Here is a 7,577-nt window from a genome sequence, read left to right as displayed (position 1 = left end):
AAGCCAAGAGCCTGGAGTTTCTTCCAGTTCACCCACATGAGTTCAGGGGCCCAAGAACTTGAATCACCTTCTACTACTTTCCCAGGCACATTAGTAGGGAGTCAGCACATGAAGCAGTGCCCAAATGGAATGCTGGCATTGCAGATGGTGGCTTTACCTGCTATGCCCAATGCCAGCCCCTCTTGTTTATATTTGATCCAGGCCTGAGTTAGTTCTAAGAACAATTGTCTTCCCTCTGAAATCATCGAGAGAGCCACCTGCAGCTCAGGACAGGACAATGGCAGAGTGGACACAGTAGGGTTAATAAGAGGGCACCCTGAGACCTTCCTTTTGGAGAATCCAATGAAAGTCATGAACTTACTCCCCAGAAAATCACCCATTCACATCCAGTCCTGTGTCCAGTTCCTAAAGGTTTGCAAGATTTCCTCGCCCATGCAAATGCCCTCTACAACAATTTGGCTGTGTCTCGTTGCCAGTAGCCCCATGTGGCCATGCACGCGGAAGTTCATGAAATTAAATACCCTACTCCTGCCCAAATCAAGCACCTCAAAGCCACCACTTCAGAAAGCTGCACTGGGCTGGTCCTTTCTGATCTCAAATTCCACAGAGGCTAGGCTAAGGCCTCTGCCCTTAAGGAAAACCTCCTACAGGTATGGTGACCTGTGAACCGCTTCACAGTCAAAGGAATATGTGGTCATATGGTTCTGAATATAGGGAGGGAGAAAAAGAAATAGAGGAAGAATCCCCAAAATACCATTGAATAACTCTAAAAGTCCAGCTAAGTTTGAATCATCCTCCAACCACAGGGTCTCAACTAGAGTCACACTTTGCATATCATCAACCCCCTGGCTCTCCTGAGCAGCCTGTGGAGTCCCACTCATATCCCCATGTTCTCAGCCTACTCCCCCTCCTGCCACAGCTTGTCACATGACACAGTTCATAGTGAGGGGCCAGGCCATGAGGAATTTGCTGTGCAATCCTAATGAAATTCAATTTGGAGTTCCTGCAATGAGCCAGGTACTGTTCTAAACATCTGGTATAGCTTAGTTTAGTTAAGCCTCACCCAGGGTAACTAGCTGTGCACTAGTGTCATCCCCTGAATATACAAGAGGAACTGACTTTTAAGGCTTAGGAGGAGTGAATAACTGTTGCAGATTCACATGGTCCAGGCCACAGGGAAGTGCTGAGTAGGGGAGACAGGTCAGTCTCCTGCTCCCAAAATGGCTAAACACAGAAGAGAGCTCTTAGTGCAACCCCTGGGGTCACAGAGGTTGTCAAGCCCAAGCCCTAAGCTGTCCTTCCCAGATGCCCCTGCATGGAAAGTGAGGAACCACACACCTGCACACAGGAAGTGCTCAACTCAGGTTCACCATTGTTCTGGACTCCTTCCTAGGAAGCTTCCATTGTTCCAGGCTCAGGCTCCTATCCATCCATGCAGGGCTCCCAGGAACTGCTGGTTGTAGCTGTGGATCCAGCCATTCATCCTGCTCAGCTGTCCAGTGGCAAGCCTACCCTGGACTGATTCAAAACCTTCTCCCAACCCACCAAGCAGGGACCCCCGTGTCTCCTTCCCAGTGAAACTTCACCACAAGGCTCATGGTTTCTCCCCAAATTTTCGCAGGCCCTTGAAAAAAGCCATGTGGGACAAGAGGGCCCTAGGCAATGGCAGGGGCCACATCCCTGAACAAGTAGAGGTGGTTTAACATCAGAAGCTAGTGCTGAGGGCACAGGCCTTGAACAGTGGTCAGGGAGAAGGTCCCCACATCCTGCTGCCATTGGGACCTGGCTCAGTGTGCAGTGAACTCCCCTGCATTCCTAGAGGACCTGGGATGTGAGAGGGGAAGGAACATGTGAGGGTAGAGAGGGGGACCAGTAGGGGCAGAGAAGGGGGAAAGTCCCCAGGGTGCTCAGTGCGTGTGGGAGGGGCAGTATCTGCTGGTGGGCAGTTACAGAGTCAGGATTCTAGAAGCCCCTGGAGACTGAGGCGAGACCCCTGCTTCCTGATGGCTGCATCTGCAGGGACTGGCTTCCAGGTCCTGGTGAAAGATGCCCCTGAGTTGTGGGGCTGCTTATGCTCTCCGAGGGACAAGGAGGCCTTAGGACAGGGAGCACTTTAGTCAGCGCCCAGAGGAAGGCAGGCCACAGACTGGCCTCTGGTGTGGGCTGGAACAAATGGTGTAGTCTTTGGCAACCTTCAGATTTCTCAGGTGCACACGCCATGGGAGTTTATTCTTGTAGCTTTGAGCTCGTAAAAAGAGTGGCCCTCGGCCCTCATTGTGTGCTAGATGCTAAAGCTACCGCCTGTAATGCTAACATTCCATCTGGGTGCTGGTTCTTGTCCTTACTGCTTTACTGCTGATCCAGCCATAGCTAATAGTCTGAAAAAGCAGTGGAAGTTGGCCCAAGTGTTTGGGACCTTGCCACCCATGTGGAAGACCTGGATGAAGCTCCTGGTTCCCAGCTTCGGCCTGGCACTGCCCTCTCCATTGCAGTCACATGGGGAGTGAATCAGTGAATTGAAGACCTCGCTTTCCTTCCATATCTCCATTTCTCTGTAACTCTGACATTAAAATAAATACATTAAAAATAAATAATTTTTGAAAAGTGATACTGAAATGCACATGCTGCTATCCGCAGAGTCCTGCAAAGGGTACCAGTATGGCATTATAACTACAGAGAAAGTGGGGCACAGAGCCCCATAGTCATTGTCCAAAGTTGCACAAGCTAGTACACAGTAGAAGCAGAATTTGAAGGCCTTTCATGTGACTGCAGACCAGACACTAACTGTTGGAGTGACACTGCCTCCCTGTGGATGTCAAAATCAATTCTCAATTTTCACACTTCACTGGTGAGAGCTGGCTTTGTGACCCAGCAGACACAGACAAAGCTGACATTCGACACTCCAGGAAACTGTAGGCAGGCTCCTGTGAGCACTCTTCCTGACAGGTCTCAACTTTGGATTAGAAATTTACAGAATCGCTACACATTGACTTGGGCCACTGTTTCTAGGAATCCAAGGCTACATGCCTGCATAAAGGGAATCATATACTGTATGCAGCATTTGGAATTTACTTTTTTTTCACCTGGGATCCTCCTGGTGAGATTTGTACCCATTTTTCTGAGAAACAATGCTCATTCCTTTTATGGTAGAACAATGTTCCAGGGCATAGACGTGCCATGGTGCATGGAAGCAGCAACTCACAACACGACATTTGGTTGCTTCCAACGTTGGGTCATTACAAGATAGAATATATGACCATTTAATTTCCTGTTGAACTCTTTAAAATGTTTTGCATTTGGGAAGCATGGAAAGACACAGAGAAGGAGTGTATGGGAGAGAAGGGGAGAGAGTGATAGGCGAGGAGAAAGAGAGAAACACATCTCCATCACCCTTGTTCACATGTCCACATTGGCTGTTAATGGGCTGAGCTGAATCTGACATCTGTGAACTCAACAGATGTGAGTGCAAAGAACCCAATCATTTGAGCCTACACTACTATCTCCCAGAGTGTGCATTAACAAGAACTGGATTTAGAAGAGTGAGCTACAACTTGAATTCAAACTCTCTAATATGGAATGTTAGCGTCCCAGGTGGAAGCTTGACAGATGTGCCAAGATCACACTCCCAACTTTTAAAATTTGCAAAATTTCTTACAAACCCCCAAAGTACATCTTTAAAGACCTAAACACAAATCTCCAAAATGCAGTTGCATTCTGAGATACCAGGTATTAGGGCTTCAAAACAGGAGTTGTGGTTAGATACACAAGTAAGCCTATAACAAGAAAAAGTAAAATTTCTCTCAAAGACACAGGATGGCTAAAAATATGGTAATCAATCAATCCATATTGGACAACTATCATTCAGATAAAGGCTCAGATTACATGATAATACCAATAGAAAGCCATTCCACATAATTTTCAACAAAAATAAACTTCACCTATTTTTGAGAGTTTGATGTGGCTATTGAAAAATTTAGTTTATTTCCATTGGACAATGATGCTCTAGAAATGTACAGGAGCAGAGGTCACACTCGCATTAAACATGTGGGGGATGGTCGTGTGCATGAAGTATTAACCTGGCACCATCTTGAACCAATAATTCAAGTGAGGGCTTCAGTGTGGTCCTATGGTAAATGGCAGGACGTGTGCTTGTGGTAGCATATAAGACCGCGATAAATACCCCTGCACCCTTGATTGGAGAGCCTGGGTACAATGTCCACTTCAGGCTCCTGAATCCAGTGTCTTGCTAACGAAGATCCTGGGACACATGGTTGTTTATGTAAAGAACTGGAATTCTGCCACTGGAATGAGAAACCTTGATGGAGTTCCTGGCTCCTGGCTTCATGATGGCCCATCCCTGGCAATTACAGGCATACAAGGGGTGAACCAGTCAATGAAACATTGTGTGTGTGTGTGTGTGTGTGTGAGTTTGCAGGTAATAGACTGACATTGTGATATAGTGGGTAAAGCCACCACCTGTAATGCAGACATCCAATATGGGCACCAGTTCAAGTCTAAGCTGCTCCACTTCTGATCCAGCTCCCTGCTAATGGGCCTGTTAAATCAGCAGAAGATGTACCAAGTACTTGGGCCCCCATACCCATTTTGGAAATCCAGAAGAATCTCCTGGCTGCTTGCTTTGGTCTAGCCCAGCCCAGGGCATTGCAGCCTTTTAGGGGGTGAATCAGCAGATGGAGAATTTGTGTGTCCCTCTCTAAATATATCTCTACCTTTCAAATAAATAAAATGAATCTTTAAAAAACAGCAGGCAAAAGATCTAATTTTTCAGACCAGCTCATTAGAGTTTGCTGTAGGAAGCAATGAGTCTGTAGCTCATGAAATGTTTTATTTCAAAACTTCTGTATAAACTGAAATGAAGTTTATGAAACAAGTATGAGAAAATTTAGCTACAAAAAAAAGGCTGCCTTGTGTGTACTTCTCAGTGTTTAACCTTTTAATCCGAAGAGTTACAACTACCATCAAGGAAAAGCAAGCTCTCTTCCTAGGGGTTTCTCTACTCTTGGAATAAATTATGAACAATGAGAAGAGCCCAGTTGAAAAAAATGATGTTAATGAACAAGAAAGCAGAAGTTACACACAGAAAGAGAAAAATGGGTTGTGATTGATAGACCACCTAGACTTTGTTGTAGCTGGCACAGGACAAACACTTAATACTTGATTCATGTGAATAAGAAAGGTCAGTATTGCCTCATTCCTGGGGATTATGTTGTTGTGATTTGAAAGGAGATCCAACTAATCAGAATTCTGTCCCTGGGAGTTAGTGGCAGAAGTAGAAGTGTGGTCGTCTGTGTTGGTGAACTGTGCAGGGTGGTGAAGATCCCCTGGCACCGAGCGGGAGGTGAGTGGCTCACTTTGGTTACTGGAGACCTAATTCACTCTGCCTCCTTAGGCTACCATGACAATGGGAGCAGTGAGCAGATCATCTGGATGTCCACACCCGCACGGGATGGCTCTTCCTTTGCCCACCCCTGCCTTCTTCACATGACCATGCACTGGTCCTGTTCCAGTTGTGCTGCTCTGTGTCCCATGTTGGAACCCTGCCTAGCCTCTCCTGTAGGTTGTGTCCATCTCAGTCAGCTGTTTCCACACACACCATCTGTTCAGGGATAGATATAGGGCATGGGGCCCCACCTTCAAGTTACGTTGGGGCATGTGTCCTGGCATGCACCTAATGTGCATGTTGAATTAAGCTCTGACCTGCAGGGGGCCCGGGGAACTCTGCTCTGTGACCAGTAGGGAGCTTGTGATGGAATGGAGTCAGATGAATACCAAGCCCTAAATCCTGCTGGCCATTGCTGCCATTTCTTTACCTGACCCCACAGCACAACAGCATGTCAGGGAACTCCTGTGGGTGACACCATGCTCTTTGGTGACCTGGGCGAGGACACAATAATTTCAGGTCACATGGTTTCTGTGGTAACAACATAACATGACCACTGTGGAGTGAAAACACAGAGACTGTATTAACTGACTACCGTGCAACCCGTGCATGATGGAATTTACCTCCATATCAGCAGCAGGGACAGAGTGACAACCAATGATACTGCATTGTTGCAGGAAGGACAAAAGTGTGGTGACCTTACACTATGGCGACGCTTACGTAGTGCCATGCCTATGGGAACAGCACACTGTAAATTCTGAATGATGGACTCGGAGTTGTTATAAGTCACGAATCCAAACTGTTTACAATCAAGCAGGCAGCAGGACAGACTGTATCTCAGGGCTGAGTTTGTAGGCGCTCCTAGGGGTAACGTCTTCTTTTGTTTCTCAGGGCTCGAGCCCCTCCCTGAGCTGAGTGGCATTTAACAAAAGCACCCGTGCAAACCCTGCACTGCATGGCTGGGAGAAGCTCCAGCCCAGGGCTCTGCAGCCCCAGAATCTCTGGCAGACAGTTCCCTTCCTGCCTTGTCTTTCCTCCCTGGGGAAAACATGTTGCTAACCCAGCCCTCTACTTACTGCTTCCAGGGTCCTTGTGCCACTAAAGGTGTGCAGGGTGGTGCCCCAGGAGAGTGAGATGATGAAGGACCCTGTCTTTCAAATGATGGCAAAAAGCCTGAGAGTTAACAAATTCCCAGGCACAATGCTCAAAGTGCACATCTGTGCCATGAGAACAAATGGATTCTGGGTTTGCTGGGTAAAGGCACAAGGGCAGTCGGTTCTCCCCTGAGCTGCTGAAGCTCAGATGTGAGGAAACAAAATCAGAAAGGGAAGGCAGGAAGAGAAGGACCAATTGGGTGTCACTGCGACTGTCCCTTAGAAGCAGTGCAGGGCTTGAGCTTTAGAACTGTGGTCAGGGGTTCAATTCCATCTGACTGCTGATGAGACATGCCCATGTCCCCCACTTCCCTCCCAGCCTCCTCTTCCCTCCTTTAGCTCAGCCTTGCCCTCCTGTGTGCCCACCCCTCTGCGTGTTTTCTGCTGCTCAGAGTGTGCTCTGCCCTGCTCAGCGCCTTCCTAAACGATGGAGCTTGTGGACCGGGCACCCTCACAATAGGCTTGCTCACCTGGGCCCTGCCTTCACAGTGCTCCCGGGAATTCTCTCCTATTAGCTGTGCCCTACAGGCTGGTTTCTCATGACATGAGTTCCCTGATCTGTGGATCTTCTTTGTGGGGACAATCAGCACAGTCATTTCTCCTGTGGAAATGTGGTGTTCGATAATAAACAGAGCCCTAAACCCCAGCCCAGCTCTTGTTCTCTTCCTCAGGAGTGTGACCCCCAAGACAAGCAATGATGTTGGAGAAGGGCCCTGGGTGTCCATCTAAATGGCCTTGAGTCCATACCTGACTCAGCCTACAGAACAGCGCCTCTGAGCATAACCCAAGATACTGCTGGAAGACACCTGATAGGCAGACAACCCTCAGTCTGAGAACTCCTGAATGGAATGTGAAGGAGGAGGGAATCCCCTGAACTGAGACCCCAGTGAGCTATTCAACAAAGACAAATCACATGGAACATGGAGAAGTTTACTCAAATATTTTCGTTTCACTTTTCACCATTCCATGGAGGCTTCACCAACTGTTGTAACCAAGGCTGACTGCACCCTGGGGTTTCACAC

Source organism: Lepus europaeus, chromosome X, assembly GCF_033115175.1.
Source record: "Lepus europaeus isolate LE1 chromosome X, mLepTim1.pri, whole genome shotgun sequence".
Taxonomy (NCBI): domain Eukaryota; kingdom Metazoa; phylum Chordata; class Mammalia; order Lagomorpha; family Leporidae; genus Lepus; species Lepus europaeus.
This window is presented reverse-complemented; position numbering follows the sequence as displayed.